The sequence below is a fragment of the Pinus tabuliformis genome, chromosome 8 (assembly GCF_031772625.1).
Source record: "Pinus tabuliformis cultivar Carrire ecotype Pingquan chromosome 8, CPIR1, whole genome shotgun sequence".
Lineage (NCBI taxonomy): Eukaryota > Viridiplantae > Streptophyta > Pinopsida > Pinales > Pinaceae > Pinus > Pinus tabuliformis.
The window spans coordinates 462,094,031-462,111,391 of record NC_142294.1 but is presented as its reverse complement, the minus strand read 5'-3'; positions in this window follow the sequence as shown (position 1 = coordinate 462,111,391).

Here is a 17,361-nt window from a genome sequence, read left to right as displayed (position 1 = left end):
CCATAGTTTCTCATCCGTTGTACCTCCCCCCAAGTGGGTCGTATGTGGAACTATGGCAATTGACCTATTGAAAGTTCTCTATTACGATGGATACAGACGCCTTGTTCTACTATCCTTTCCAATGTGATGTATACTAGTCCAGTCCTTGAGGTAATGAATAAATATCTCTTTGTGTGTACTGCACAAATTATTGAACAACTATAGGAAAATATATTTAGACGATTGAAAAAGAGTTGGAAACAAAATAACTTTTGTTCGTGTAAAATATATAATGGGTGTTTGAAAAATATATCAAGGGGTTAGAGTTATAATTGCTTCTCATTTAGAAAAATCAGATTTTTTCCGATTGTAATTTTTATATCCATTGTTATTATGGTAAAGGTTAATGCATATTTAATATTAAGCTAACATGCATATATTATTGAAAAATTATAAGAAAATGCATTTAGGCGACTTGAAAAAAGAGTTTGAAATAAAATATTTTTTTATTGTACAAAATATATAAAGGGTGTTAAAGTTACAATTGGTTCTTATTTAGAAGAATTAGATTTTTTCGTGTTGCATTTTTTATATCTATTACTATTATGGCAAAGGTTAACACATATTTAATATTAAGATTTATATGTAAGGAGTGAAAATATTGTTAAGAGGATGTATTATATTTAGCGTGACATAAGATCGATAAGAACCAATAAAATAAATATATGCAGTATCACATAGTAGTGTGAGAGATCATGTTGGGATGAAGATACTTTTGACAAAGGGTGTTGTGATTATTTTTTGGGATCATCTTCATTAATAGTTCCTCTAGGGGATATTATTAGTATCTTCACCTATGGAATGGTATGTTTATATTTTTAGCACAAGATAAACTAGATAAAGTGATGAGTGACATTGATTTTCATCATCTATAATTCATTAATATATCACAAAAAAGGCCCTTTGCATGTTCACCCACTTCTCTAATGATTTTTCATAGAAAAACATAAAATATTGATGATTGGTTGTCATAATATATCTAAAGGATCTAATATGCAAGCCATTTTAAAAGACCTAACTATATGGAAGAGCCCATTTACCTTCAGGCCTAAGATATTTATTGAAGAAAATGTTGATATGGAGGGCCATGACAATGGACTACTTCCATTTGGTACAAGATATAATATCTATACTAGTGCAAAATTGGGTGTTAATTTAATTTAGTCTATGTTGGGATACATGCTTCACCATATCATAGGAGAAACTCCTAAGAAAATTAGGGTATAAGGCAGAGATCTCACACAAAGTCCAAGGTTTGTTAATTTCATGGTCTCTCATTTGGATTCCATTTCCATTCCTCAATTGCATACTTATATTAATAAATGACAACCACTAAACTAATGTGATAATGTATTTGGAATTTCCTTGCAAAAAAAAAAAACTTATTGTTTTCCCCTTTTCCGTAGTGAAAGTAGATTTCTTTCTCCTGACTTAACCAAAAAACAAATGTATAATTTCAATGCAAATATGATAATAACCAACCTCAATTTATTTTTTTCTCTTTATATGGTGTCACTTGTGTAATTTGAATTGATATATTAAATTTATTGAAGTGCCTTTACAAATCCTAATAGGTAAAACTAGTGGAATACAATTCCAATATAAACAAATATCATTCCACTTTGGAGCTTTTTATATTTAGGAGTCATTAATAAATGTTAGTGCTTGATATGTTTCTCTAAGAAAGGAACCTATTGGACTAAATGGAAAAACAAAATGCATTGAGGTATAAATACAAGGTATGTGTATGATATCTACATACCCATAACTCACATGGATACGCTAGTATTCTATGCTCTATTATGCTAGATGATTCGTTAATGATTAAGCTTATGATTAGCATTAACATTGATTAACATTGACTATGCTTTTAAGTATAACCTTATGAATAATTTGATATTAAATTAATTTTTGCCCTCTCATGGCTCTTTGACTTTGATTAAATAACTAAAGTTGTTTAATTATTTATCATGTATTAATTCTTATTATTTGGTGGGAGGGGGGGGGCGAGGATAATGTTAGTTATGGGACTTAAAGAATGTTTAGGTGAACCATTAATGGGGAATAAATTTTTTGGTGAAGGAGAGGGAATAAGTCTTGGAAGGAGAGGATGGCGAGAAGGAACTTTGGTCATTTTATCATATTTGGGTTTGTTAAAGTTTTGGGGAGAGAGGAGAGGAATAAAATTGAAAGAGTTTGGATACTAAGGGTTCTCTAAGGAGGCTAAGAGAGGTGATAGGAACTTGATGATTTGAGCTCACGGTTTGAAAACATTATGGGTGGAAATTAGGGCTTGGGCACAGAGGGTTAGGGAATTTGTGGAGGTTCCATAGGGCTAGGATGTCGGAAAGGTTTTTCCTAGTTGGTTGGGTCACAAATTCAGTCAGGTGGGCTTGAAGGTCATGGGAAGGAAAGAAGCATCATGGACCTCACTAATTTCAATCTTGTTTCTTTGCATACTTTTTTCATTGAACCAAACATATTATGCAACAAGTGTTATTTGAAACTATGTTATAGCAAGTGATATCTGAAAAATTACAAGTACTAGAATTGAATTGATCAAGTTTTTCACATGTTATAACTACATTTCATTGTCTCTAAAGGTCTAAGGTCATGTTCTACGAGACCAAACTTGTGACATTTTTGGTGCTATGGTTTTGATTATTGTTTTTCCAATGTAATGAAGGCCTCTTCAAATAATACAACCATCTTATTCACTGTATGCTGATATAGTTTGAGCCCAAGCAAAGGATTCACACAGACTACTTAATTCAATGTGACTACATTCAGGAAGAATGGAATGGAATTTACAATGACGGGTGTAAAGAAGGGAGCTATTTTTTTTATTACACAAAGTACAAATGACAGAGGTGAAACTGTGTTTACAATTATAATTTTTCTGAACATTGACCTTAGAACTATTGGAACAATTCAATGAAAACATTTTCTTAGAAGTTAGAGCTGTAGTTGTTGCATTTTCATGCATGGTTGTGAAGGATGGAATAGAGTCACAGTTCAAGAGGCTTGGTCAAACTTTTGGTGGAAGATATAGTAAAGAATCATCCTGATATTGAACTTAATAGATAACTAGAATGGTGTTACCAGCGAGATGGGTTCCCTTCCATGAGTGAGGCGTATATCTTGGAACTATGATTCAAATAATTTCTAAAATATTCCATTTTGAGTAGCATCTATCAAAGAAAAATATGGATGAAAATTTCCATCTTCCTATGGCCTTTAGTTAAATGGAAAACCTTCACTTGGAATAACCTTCAAAAATGAAATCATAGGGACATCTCTTGCTATTCTTTGTGCCTTCATGAAGTTGAAATGTGGAGAACTTATGAAATATTTCTCCCTATTGTAATCATCTATTGAGGAATATACAAGTTAGCAAGATGAGATAAAATTGTGATATATATAGTCTCCCTTGCATTGTTAACGATTGGAGAGCTCGTACTTTTAAAAATCCTAACTTGAGCCTCATTTGCAATACCCTTCTAAGTGTCCTCTTTTGGATATTTGGAAAGAGAGGAATTATTGCGTATTCAAGAATCTCTCCCTCCTTCACAACTTTCATTGGATCATAGTTCAAAACAATGTAAAGGAATCAATTATCATGCAGAGCTCAATACACAAAGACTAACACATATTATGTGAGGAGGTCTTGCTACGTCATAGTTATTTATCTATTCTAGGAATTAATATTTGCCCCTTCTCTTCTCTTCTACAATTCCCATTCCCTCTTCTTAGATCCCTCCTGCCCTTAATTTTCTAAATCTCATTTTTTTACAGCGCTTGAAAAGGTAACCCAGGCAAGGTGGGATATGGGTGTATCTTCATGGATAATTTGGGATCCCATATCTACATTTATATATGTTTTGTGGGATATAATAGTAATAATGTAGTAAAATTGAAAGCCTTGCAAGATGTACTACTGATTTCCTAGACTCAAGGCTAGACCAAACTTATGGGGTGGGAGATTCTCAACTTGTTATAAACATAATCAAATGAATCCTAGAATGCACCTAAACTAGAATAATTTCTTGTATTTTGATACATGAAATCCTACTCATATGAGTATCATTTCTCCTTCCTTCCATTTTGATGATCATCCCAACCCACATAAGAAGAACTGGAAATAAAATTACAGATAAATTAGATAATCATGTAAGTGTATCATCATATTTGCAAATCTTATCCTCATGAAAGCCCTTTTAAGACTCTCCCCTAAAATAATAATGTTGGACTATATCTAAAAAATAAAAATTTCCCTTACCAATCTCTTTTTATCTTATTCCTTCATAATATTTGTTTGTAATTCTTAGTCTGTCATTGGCCTACATAGCCCAATTTTTAGGTTTTGGTTTTTATATCAACAAGAGGAAACATGTCCTCTTATCTTTTAAAATTTTTGACATTCCAAGTTAGATATACCTTTCCCAATGACATATAAGCCTATACCACTAGGTCATAATATGTACTTCTTGTTTTAACTAAACATAAAATGTTTGCTCCATAAAGAGAAAACTTAGCAAACAAATTTTATGCCACATAAATCCATGACAACTCTAAAAATGGGTTGATAATGTCCTAAATTCCAAATCATTAGTATCATTATGGTCTCTATCCCTAATAATAGCTTTCCATTTCTAATTACTACCCATTTTCCTTCATTTATGACTCCATTTGATATTTGAACTTAATCTCTCTTATGGATATAAGAAACATTTTTGAGAGATCATATTTTGTTTTAAGTATATTGAAAAATTATGTATTTGAATTAATGCAACAACCAATACCCTTCAAAGGAGAGTGTTTTTTACCCATATAAAGTGCTACATCCAAAGGATATTTTTCCCAATATGATATTTGTTACCCAAAGGCAATACATTGTATCCTATGAAAATTGAGTAAAAAGTATACTTCCCATGTTTTTTTCTTGTACGATGATATGTATTTGTTATGTTTTTAAACTTATAAATTGAACAAAATTTGAAATATGTATATTTTAAAAAGATAACATAAGAACACGTAAGAAAATACACAATTATAAATCAATGAAAATGAAGGGGCATTTTACTTCAACACAATAACTTAAATCAACTAAACTATCTTATCATCCAAAAGATGTATTGGATATTTAGGTATTTCAACTATTTCATGTTGTCTTTAGAGAAACTTCTATGAGGTGGAAGAGAATGAGGAAGGAGATTATCATGCTATGAAAAAAGAAAGAAAAGGAAGGTGTCTAGACTAATTTCATAAGTTTAGTTATGGATAAACTACAACTATCTTGCCTAAACCAAAGTGAGGACCAATTGGACTCAGTGAAACAACTAGTTCATCAACTTGTTACTGAAAATGTCCAAATGAGAGAATAGGTAGATCAATCATAACAACAGAATAAGAAACAAAAGACATATGAGTTATCCTTTATACTTGAGTAGGAAATTGTCACGTTTAAAGAGGTAAAGAATAAACTATGAGAACCAATGGATAGCCTAGATACTCTTAACGTTCTCCTCAATTACTAGCTAACGAATTTGACAGTTGCCTGCAATGGATTTCAGATTCAAAAGGTACTTAATAAGGACTTATTGGAGAAGAAGAATTGCACATTTGATCCTTGGGAAGTATCATCCCTTGTACTTGGTTTCAATTTGGTTGCCTTATACATTGGGTACTTATTGGTTTGGTCAATGACTATTCTATGTCTTGTTTTGATAAGATAAGTGTGAAATTCCTTCCAGGTTTATAATAAACAATCCTTAAATGTGGATATATGTAATTTTATACTCATCACCTCAAATTTTCTCATCAATTTCCCCCTTTAAATAGGTTAAATTATTGCATTCTTTCATTCAGTATAGCTACTAGCCCCATAGGCACACCCATCATTGTAATGATCACACACATATCATAGTACTTACACACAACTAAGCATGGGAGCTGATCCAAAATTTGAATGGTCCTCTCATACCAAATTTTGTGACGTCCAATTGGGACCTCATACCATAGAGAGTCACAAACTATCGTTGGGAAATTTTTCGCTATCAATAGGTATGTGAATTATGGAATTGAGGTCCATAATAAGGTTGAGGCCAAAAAATGTGGTCATTTAAGGCCTCAAGATGGATCTTAAAGATTTTCTTTGGAAATTTTTGAGGGAGAAGTAGTAAAAATGACACATAAAGTAGATCCCTCCAATTATTCCGGTCTAAAATATGGCTGCAAAAAATATATTGATCCGACCACAATTATTTATACTTTATAGACCTTCCTCTTGGATCATATCTAACAACATATGAACAAATTTTTTTGCCTAGAACATCTAAATAAAAGGCCTACTCACATTGCTTAGAAGAACACAATATGCCATCGTCTTAATAGAGGTGTTTGAAATCAAAGGCTATTGAGGTCTTTCTTCATTTACTTGGAAAATTCAATCTGGAATGGGTGTGAGGAATGGAAAAGACCCATGGATTGGCTATGGGAATGCCACAAGCTGCCAGTTGATCTCAAAAACTTTCTCAGAGTAGAAAACATTACCCATATCGGCCACATAGCGAACCCCGAGCATACAACATTATTTCAGCAATCATGGAAATCGACCCACAGACTGAACATTCCACAACAATTGACATAGCAATGGAATGCCTATATTGGGGCTCTTACTGATGCTCACATCCGGTTAGGCGACGGTGAAGATGAGGTAACATGGGTGCTCTCGAAAGCTAGGAAATACACTCCTAAGGAACGTTATCTTGTGCTAACCGAAGCTCATCGACCACAAGCCATTGAGTCTTGGTGGAAGCACTTGTGGAAGCTCAAAGCGCACCCTAGGAATAGAATTCTCATGTGGACCATAATTAAAAACAAAATTCCCATAGGGGATAACCTTCTCAAATGAGCACATCATGGTGCATTTTGGTGTTGTCTTTGCAAAAGAAACAACGAAATTGTTATCCACCTATTTATCGATTGCCAGGCTGCACAAGAACTCTGGAAATCGATCTTACCAGTGGTTCCATCTTAGATAAAGTGGCAGGTTATTACTGTTAAGGAGGCCTGGTCAACATGGAGGTCAAGCGTTGTTCCAACAAAGCTTTGAAACCTCCCGCTCCTCATTAGGTAGGGCCTTTGGATCAGGTTCATGACGGTAGGAGAGGGAGGTGAAATAGGGATGGGAAGCTTAATAGTCCTCCCCAAGGAAAATAAATGCTTGCATGTAAAGGTAAAGGGAATGCTAGGGGGCTAATTTGATGCAAAGCAAGGGTGAATTATGCCTCTCTGAATGCACATCATGAAACCGTGTTTAAGATTCACCATTCTGAAGTTGCGAGAAGACTAGAGTGTAAGCACAAGAGAGAAGCTAAACATATTGTGGGTTGAGAAGAGGGTCAAGAAGGCACTTTTTGGTTCTTCCTCTTTTATATTGGAGACAAAATATTTAAGAGTTTTTATATGGTAGATAGTAAAGATGATATGGATTGTCAAGCATATGCTAGTAGGGGTGTTGTTGGACTGTCACAGTGGAAAAAATGATCTAATGGATAAAATGAATGCCTGCTTCCAAAGAAAATTTCAATGTTGAGGAGCAACTTGGGAGGGGTAGCTGATGGTTCCCTAAGCTAGGTCAAGTTCTTGCAATGGATTAAATATCAATTTCTGTTGCAAAGTCTCACGAGGAATATGATTATGCAATAAATGCACATGAAAAATTGGAAGTCAAAGTCTAGGACTCATTACAAAGAAGCGGTTCAAACAGTCACCACTAAGTTTTGAATGGGATCTAAAATTTGACTTTCTCAAAATTGAATGAAGTTGGAACCACTCTGAAACAACCCTAAACAATTAATGTTAATATTCAAAATTTAAGTAAAAGTTGACATTATCCTTATCTTTCCTTTTCAAAAAGGAAAGATAAGGAGAATGTCAACTTTTACTTTAACTTTAAAAATTAAATATTACCATTAATTACTCGGGTTAGGTTTTGTAGGGCCCTAGGGTTAAGATATTTTTTTCCTTTTAAGTCCCACTACTTAAATTAGCATTCACATATGCAGAACTGAACTCTAACTCCTCCATATCAATACATTCTTCACAAGAAGATCCTACTCCAAATACCTCCTCCATTATGGTTATAGTAAGTTCTTGCAACTCTATGAGCTATAAGAAATTAAAACTACCTTCAAATCTCCACCAATCTTAGGGAGCTCGACTTCTATGCACGCCCCAACTATTTTGGGTAGATTTATCATTTAACTGGATGATCACTGAGTTTGACTAAAGTCCCACTACTTAAATTACCTTCCACTAGTTCCTCCAAAAGTTAGAAATAGTTTAACTGATAACAACTTGAGATAATTGACCTTTATTGCTACAAATTAGCATTCACATATGCAAAACTGAACTCTAACTCCTCCATATCGAATTTATTGAGTAAACTAGGTGACACAAGCCATGTCACACAAGTTAACATCGTCCAAGTTGTCTGTTGATGTGGAAATTTGATTTTTTCAATTTAATCACGGAAAAATCAAATTGATAATTTCTTGCTACATTTTTCAACACATAGTTCATTGGAATGTATTACTTTCACTATGAACTTGGCATAGTTCACATGTTGAGTTCATAAGGTTTTGGGCTGATGTGGTTCTATGTGTTGTGTATATAAAGAATAGGTGTCCATCTATTGCTATTAGAAACAAGTCTCCCAATGAAATGTGGTATGGCCACATTCCTTCTGTGAGGCATCTGAGGGTTTTTGGTTCCTCCTATTATGCCTTCATACCTAAGCAACAGATAAAAAAACTCAATGCAAGGAGTCACAAATGTATCTTCTTTGGGTACTCATACCTCCAAAGCATACCATCTCTACGATGAAGTGAATAAGAAGTTTATAATATCTAGAGATGTGATATTTCTTGAGTCTTCCAAGATTGACAATGTTGTTGAGCGGAAACTTAATCATTTGAGTAGGTTCAAACATGAAAATATTTTCAAGAGTTTGATAGTGATATTCCATATCTCCTTCTCTTATCTCTATACTTTCTATGAAGAGCCTTGAAGAAATCAAGTTGAAGGAAATTCCTACACCTGCTTTGTCAGGAAAGAGCTAAGAGACTACTAGCAGCAGGCCAAATTTGATAAGTAGTGAGGGTACATGCAAGATAAAAAGCAAGGATTAATGCAAAGGAGTGTACTAACTATATACATATCATCAAACATATTTCATCACACTTAGGATGCCTTGCATCGTGCCTGGTTAGTCATAATATCATGTTGGTCACAACCTCTGTAGCTTAAATAAACAAGTGGTATTACTCTTCATCTTCTAAGCTATGTAATAAACAATTGAAAGGGAGCAAGACACATAGAGGAAACACATGGAATTAATTTTAGTTCTTGCAACCATGCATGTCATTGAAGACAGAATACTTTTAAGCTACAATAAGAGGTTTATTTCAAAAGATGTTCTTTGTTTTCCATACCTAGCCTCCAAAGGGTTATTCATCAGATGGAGTCTTTGTGCGGTCCCGATATTCTATCATACGTTGGGTTCCTTGGTCTACTTATTTTTATCCTTAGCTCCTTGAGAGTCATCTATCATGTCATCTTTCTTCATGGCCCCTAAGAGACATAATTGTGTAGTTTCAGCGAGCAGTGACTGTTGCGAGATGAGGCCCTGGGAGGACACATTTACATAGTTTTAGCTGGATGAAAGGCACTACTATGGGATGAGGCTATGGGAGGACACATCTATGCAATTTTAGGATGCAAGGTAGACTGGGTAATCAAGGGAAAAAACTGCACAGTTTCTAGAGACATTGGGTTTTGGCTAAGGGAAGGACTTTGGAGAAAACCACTCTGCAGTTTTGAATGCTAAGGGAGGTTGGGATTTGTGCGTTTTGCATAGTTCCAATATGCAAGGGAAAATCTTGAGGGTTACATATGTGAATTAGGCAGTTCAAGAAAGTTGGTTAAGGCTAGGTTGATAAGGATACTCCGAAATTTGGCTAAGTCTAGGAGCAGTGCAATTGATGTGAACAATGATAAAACTTGACTATGATTACACACTTGAAAACTTAGCGATACAAAATAGACCATCTAAAACATATAATACATAATTCACTTAATGCAACAACCTTTGTGGCATCTTACGGCAAGTGCGGCTCCGATGATAGACTTTGGGAGGATGATAGATTGTGTGAAATGAGTGTGAAACATGTCTATGTGGTGAGGACAACCCATTCTCATAAATATTTCCCCTTGAATCAAAACAAACCTCCCTTTGCATGACAAGCGATAACCCACATGCCCAAAGATGACAGATTCTATGTAAAAATAAAAGCATGAATGACTCTTAAGATCAAAAAGGGGAGATTGAGACCATGATCAACTTACAAATAAGTGACTAAGGAACGATCAATCACAATATCCATATTAGGCTCCAAAATTTAAGTGCAAGCCAAAAAAATTTAGGGTGTTGCAGCCGCTACAACTAAGCCTTCACCTTCTTGCTAGCTTCTTTTTCAACTAGTGCCTTGAGTTCTATGAAATTGGAGAATGTCTCATCTTTATTCCACATGAAGAATATCCAACACTTCCATGAGAAGTCATCAATAAAAATGACAAACTATTTCTGTCTGACAGTGTAGGTTGTCGAGAAAGGTCCATAAACATCATAGTGGATCCTTTCTAGGACTGCATGTGCTTTGTTGTCCCGATCATGGAATGTGGATTTTATGTACTTATGCAACGTACATCCTTTAAATACATCCTACTACTTAAGTGCTACTTTAGGGAGGCCAGTGGTTATTTGTTGTAAAATATTCCAGGTACCATGATGCAAATGATCAAGTATTTTGTGCCAAATTTCGTCGACATCACGACCTGCACTTTCTCTACCTCAGTGCTTAATGCATCACAATCTTCCACATCTAGCTTATACAGGTTCTTCACAGGAACCCCGATCTGCCTCACCTGTCCCGTGGCTATGTGTCTCAGGAATGTTTTTCCTTTGTTTAATATCACTTCACAACCATTGTAAACCAACCACTTGGTGAATGCTAGTAGACAGACCCCTAATCCTTTACCTTTACCTTTTTTCACTAGTGCCTTGTATTGAAAATTTGATGACAAAATATTTCTTTTCTCCTAACAAATTGTATTTAAATCCCCCTCCGTGTAGCAGTGTCTAATGCAATGATAGACAAGCTGTCTCTAATCGTATCATCAAATATGAAAGGGATAATAGAGGAATTGATGTCTGAGACATCTTGTCAGTAAAATTTGTCACGTTCTTCTTAGTTGACTACCCCCACAAAACAAAGAGCCCAACAAATCGTTTTCTTTATATAATATAATGTGAATGGTAAGTAAAATAACAACCTCGGTATAGGTGCAAGACAGATGTAGTTCCCTGTAAGCTGGCAGACTTAGGATGCACTCTCAGAGTCAATTTTGCAGTTGTTAGATAATATTTCCTTAAATCGATATGTTTGTGTCTTAATTGTTAATTGTATTAAATAGGTATCATCTAAAGTTGCCATTATCTTAAATATAAAGTTTTGTCTTAAAATATTTTTGTCTCAAATTGTTTTTGTCTTAAATATAAAGTTTTGTCTTAACATAATTTTGTCTTAAATTGTTTTTGTCTTAAAATAATTTTGTCTTAAATTGTTTTTGTCTTTAAATGTTTGTCTCAACTAATTTTGTTCTAAATAAAGTTTTGTCTCAAAATACTTTTGTCTTAAATTAATTTTGTCTTTAATATAAGGTTTTGTCTTCAAATATTTTTGTCTCAAACTACTTTTGTCTTAAAATATTTTGTCTTAAAATATTTTTGTCTTAAATATAAAGTTTTGTCTTAAAATATTTTTGTCTCATACTGTTTTTTGTTTTAAAATTTATATTTAAGACAATTCAATTGATATTAAATTTTAATGTAAAATAACTAAAATATAAAGTGATTTTTAAGACAAAAGATTTCTTTTGTCTTTAAAAAACATCTTAAAAGTGCCCTTGGTGTAGTAGTGTCATGTGGATTCTAGGTTGTCACATATTTGTCAAATAAGCTCTTTGTTGCATGGACATTTGAAGGGTTGGACCAGTCCAATGTTTCCATGTTTGGAGCACCTGAAAACCATAGGAAACTGTGGATGTGGGTAGAACCTCTATGTTTCCACTCATACCTAACGAAAATAAAGATATATTCCACATATAGAAAGTATTTAAAACAACAGAATCTTGTTCCAAAATCATAAAGAATTAGAGAAAAGGAACAAAGAGGATCCTATACCAGAAGTATTTAGCTACAAAATATTTTTGAAGAACTAATTCATTGAATGCATTTAATCAATGGTTTATATACATCACAACTATATGTGGATACTGAATAACATTTTCAATCTTTTTTGCATGAATATTTCCTTGACTAAAATCAGTGTTTGAAAGAATAAGACATTGTAAGTCAGACCACTTTATTTCCATTGCACTTAAAGTAAAACAAAAAGTTGGGCAACCTAATTGGGTAATCATGTTAGTGAGATCAATGAGACTCTTTCTATAATAAGCCCTTGTGCCCCTCAGAGAAGAACCAAAATGCATTAATTTCTTAGCTAACTTATTGTTAAGTAAATCACTAAGTTGTTGACATAAGTCCAATTGTTGTAGTTGCATTTTCATGTATACTCTTTTTCAAGAAGAAGGAAATTGTTCCTTGATTATGATGATGCACAATCATATTCAGCAAGAAATATTGAAATCGAGGATGGCTTCAAAATATATGGTCAAAAGATCTTAGTAGATGTAAACCAAATGCATGCATTTCAACATTACAAATACAAGGACGAAACCAATCAACATAACTAGTAGGAAATAGAGTGGTGAATGCCATGTATAATAACCCTTATGTATTGTACTCATTGATAGGAGATAAACCAAATTTTGGCTTATTGAATGGACCATAACATGTAGAATTTTCCTTTTCAATAAATCTTCTTATTTGATCCACTTCCCTCCATCCATTTGGTAAGAGAGTAAAAAAAGATGAGGATGAGAGTGAAACAATTACTGCCCAAGCTTTGAATTACTTTATTTCTTCTCTTTGTTTCATTGATACCACAATCAACAAATTGTAGCTTGCACAATAAACTTGTTGGTATTTCTAGGAGAGAAGTAACAGTTTCCATGTCAATTTCAGCATCCCTGTAATATTCATCCATACAAATTTTGTAAAGAAATGCATCCATCACTCCTTTTCTTTTGACATAACATTTTTTTGAATTTACACCATGTCTCCTCACAATTAGGAAGTCAAGTTTATAAATGCGTCATGGAGGATTCTTTGAATCAAAGAAATATCTTGAGGAAAACTTATTTTATGGCCACTATATTTATATTTCACAACACGAGCATGTGTGACTCGGAATATTAGATTAACCAATGCTATTAACATCTCTTTCACTTATTTAAGAACTCTTAAAACATCTGGTTGTTCACTAGGATTCATGTTGTTTAAATGATAGAAACGATGGGAACCTTTCCCACTCTTAACTATTTCTCAAATAGCTCCTTCATGCCATATAACAACTTGGCACATTTTAATTAAAAACAGGTTATCAATTATGGACCAAAACTCTTTATGAACTACAATCATCTCTTTGCCAAAGTGAGAAAAATTAATTCATTTTCTCTATCAATAAGGAATGTGTGTCGACCATCATGTGGAGCACCTTGTCTAATGGGATGATTATTTTGAACATTTGTTTCCATAAAATTATGGGATTTCATTCTTTTAAATTGGTTGCATATGATTATGTTCTTCTTTAAAAAAAAAAAAAAAACCCTAATGTTAAAATGACACATGCAAACAATGGGAATTTTAATTCTTGAATTGAACAAGACATTAAAAAAAAAAACATTTGCATTCTTGTTATGTGGAATTTTGCATTTACGGATAAATACAATTTCCCTAGGTGGGTAGCTACACCTAGAACAACAGATTTAAAGCACTTAACCTTTTTCTGTAGAAGATAAATAAGACAAGGGATCTACTTTCTATCTTTCACTTTCCCTCTGTCTCCTTTTTTTGGCTCTCATCACTCCTCGAACTTAACTCACTCGACAAGTACCTGCAATTATAAACAGAGGACAACACCAATCAAAGCAAGAGATCTATCTACTATAAGAAAATGGAATCAAAAGAATTTACACATATAATCATCATACATAAAGACAAGAATATGGGAAAAGGTGTAAACAGATTTATTCAGTAGAAGGAAGAATTACAACCATGAAGTCAGATCCATTGTCACTCTTCCAGCTTGGGTTCCAACCAACATCACATCAAAAGCACAACACTCTGGTAGCATAACAATACTTGCTTACAATCTCAAACCTCACACCAACAGTATCTCCTTACAAATTCTCAAGGTCCAACCCCTGATCACTTAGATGAGTGGTCAATTTATAGCAAAATGGAGGAGGTTTGGTCATAAATTAGGGTATTGAATGGCCTTCCAAACTTAGAGTTAGCTTTCATGGAGGAAAGAATGAGAGGATAGGAGGTTACTTAACTCATTCCCTATCCAATTTCGAGGTCATAGGAAATGATAAGTGTGGGAATATTCTAGAAGGCTCCAAAATATAAGAATATTCCTAGAACCCTATGAGGATTTCGCTCAATCTCGCACAAAGTAGGTCAAAGTTCTCCTAGGTTCTCTGAAATGCACCCTCACATGGGCCTACCTACACTAAAGTGCACTTACTCCTGACCAAGGCTGCGCGGGTCCCTCAAGGAATCATTTCTGGAGGGATTCAAGCCAAGAAACTCTCAGGGAAGGAGCCATTCAAAGTGATGACTTGTCTAGGGCATGAAGCAACTGAATTAGGGTTTGATGAGCCCTAAAAGTCCTGATATGAATGATCGGAGTGATGCTCCAAAATAGAACTGTAACAGTTGCCCCCTAAAGCATGAAGTAGAAAATGTTAATGTCGAGTGATATGCTTTATGATGTGATGAGGAGGTTCTGAAGTGGATGGTGACCTGCATCAATTATAATACATAATATCATGATATTTTGATTTTTTCATGAATTGTTGAGGGAAGGCATACCCATGCTTAGCATATAAACTTTCATTACATGTACATAGATAGTCGTCTACAGATATAGACTCATGATGGGATGACCATTAGTGTAAAGCATTATATGGATAATGTGGTACTATCCAGAAATCGTAGCCCAGATGGATGAAACTAGATCCAGGGTCTTCTATCTCATTCAATCATTCGCTCAAGTATGAGTCTAACCATGCGAATATGTGATGTGAAGTCGAACATGGGAAGACACCGTCTCATTACCAGCCGATGTTGTAAGATGTTAACAGACATGAGTGAGATCACTAATAATGATAATGATCCTGAAGGTACTACATTATATTCTGCATGGTGTGAATGGATGTTTTGATGTCAAACACCATACAAAGTCTTTTGGTTGAAGGCGAGTGATGTCAACCTATCGCCAAAAGCGAGAAACTTGCCATTGATTTATGAAAGCCCCAAGGTACTGTATGGGTGTTTCTAAGTCAATTTCTTGGATAATGTGTTGATGTTGACAAGAAGCAACTCGTCGTAGGAGGGCCTTGATGTATCCCACATCAACGACATAAAACGAGTTTAATTATTTTTAGAGACGGAATTTGACTAACGACACAAGGTTCAAGAATGGAGATCATGAAAATGAAGGTTTATGAGTATTGTAAAGAATGAATTTTAACTGAGTGACTTCTCTTGAACATGTCGGTGACACCGAATGGATTGGAAGCATTGACCCAAAACTAAAGCAATGGATGGTATGATAGACCAAGGTATGATGACCATCAAGTAGATTACCCAACCCAAATAGTCACAGTGATGAAGTGAAAGTGTCATGTTCAAGAGCGACCTGCTGCCATAAAGCGGTTTACCCCTTTTCCCATTTTCCCCAGTCATTGCTGACCAGTACCTCTTTATTTTTATCAGGCTTGAGGAGGATAACATACTTGTTGTATAGTTCCACCCTTCGGGTGAATCACTATTTGATGTTTTAACGAGTCTAGCGAAGGTGAAACTTGGTCTTGTCATGGTGGACAAGTTTGTCACTATTGGATGTTTTAATGAGTTTAACGACAATGATAACTCGATCCTTTTCATGTTAAGAGAGTTTGAAAAGGGACGAAAAGAAAACTCCACAAGTTCCTTTTTGTAAGTTTGCCTCTCAAGTTTGAAAAAGCATAAAATAATACGAGATAGAACCTATTAACCATGTTCGATCAACATATTCTTTTTTCGTAAATAATCTATCTCATTCTAGAAAACGGTTAAACTTATACTGAGTAGATGTCGTTTCCAATCCATTAACGAGCTGAAAAGGACAAGCACTCGGCAATATTTTCATATTTAGAGTCTGAAAAGATCTTAAAGAGGACTCCACTTTGAGGAACAAGTGGTGTCTGGGATAGCAACTAGTTACAGTGATGTTGGAACTTCTCAGAACATGTTGATTTTTGTGAAGAGGCTGGCTAATAAGACCACTCATTGCAACTGTTCCTCAAAAAGGGTAAAACAACCAAGTGAAAGAGTATGATCGGCCAAGTAGATAGTGACAATGAAGGAGAAAAACCAAGGCTCATCTAATGGAAGAGGCAGATAGAATGGCAATCACGAGGGTTAAAATGGAGATGGGTTCATTTTTACACAAGCTTCAACCATAGGGAACTATGCCTAGATTCAGTTTCATGTTTACACAAGCTTGAAATGAAAAACTATGCTTGGATTGAGTTTCATGTTTACACAAGCTTGAAACAAAAAACTATGCTTGAGATTGGTTTACATGCCCCCAACATGATGACTCAATTCTAGGTGCATGCCCCCAAGCTTCATTGCACTCACCTAAGTAGACAACTCGTGGCTATCAGGTGGATGGAATGAAGGTTCATTTACGAGATCAAGTGAAAGACTCAACTGGGATTTCACAAGATATAATCAAAGACTCGAATTGGAGCTTTGCTCTAGGGGACCTCATTTCATTTTTTAATGAGCTTGACACAAGACAAGGAACTCTACTCAGATTCCTTGTTTCATTTTTTAACGAGCTTGACACAAGACAAGGAACTATGCACAATTTCCTTGTTTCATTTTTTAACGAGGTTTACACGAGACAAGGAACTATCCTCATATTCCTTGTTTCAATTTTTAACGAGGTTGACATAAGACAAGGAAATATCCTCATATTCCTTGTTTCATTTTTCAACAAGGTTGACGTAAGACAAGGA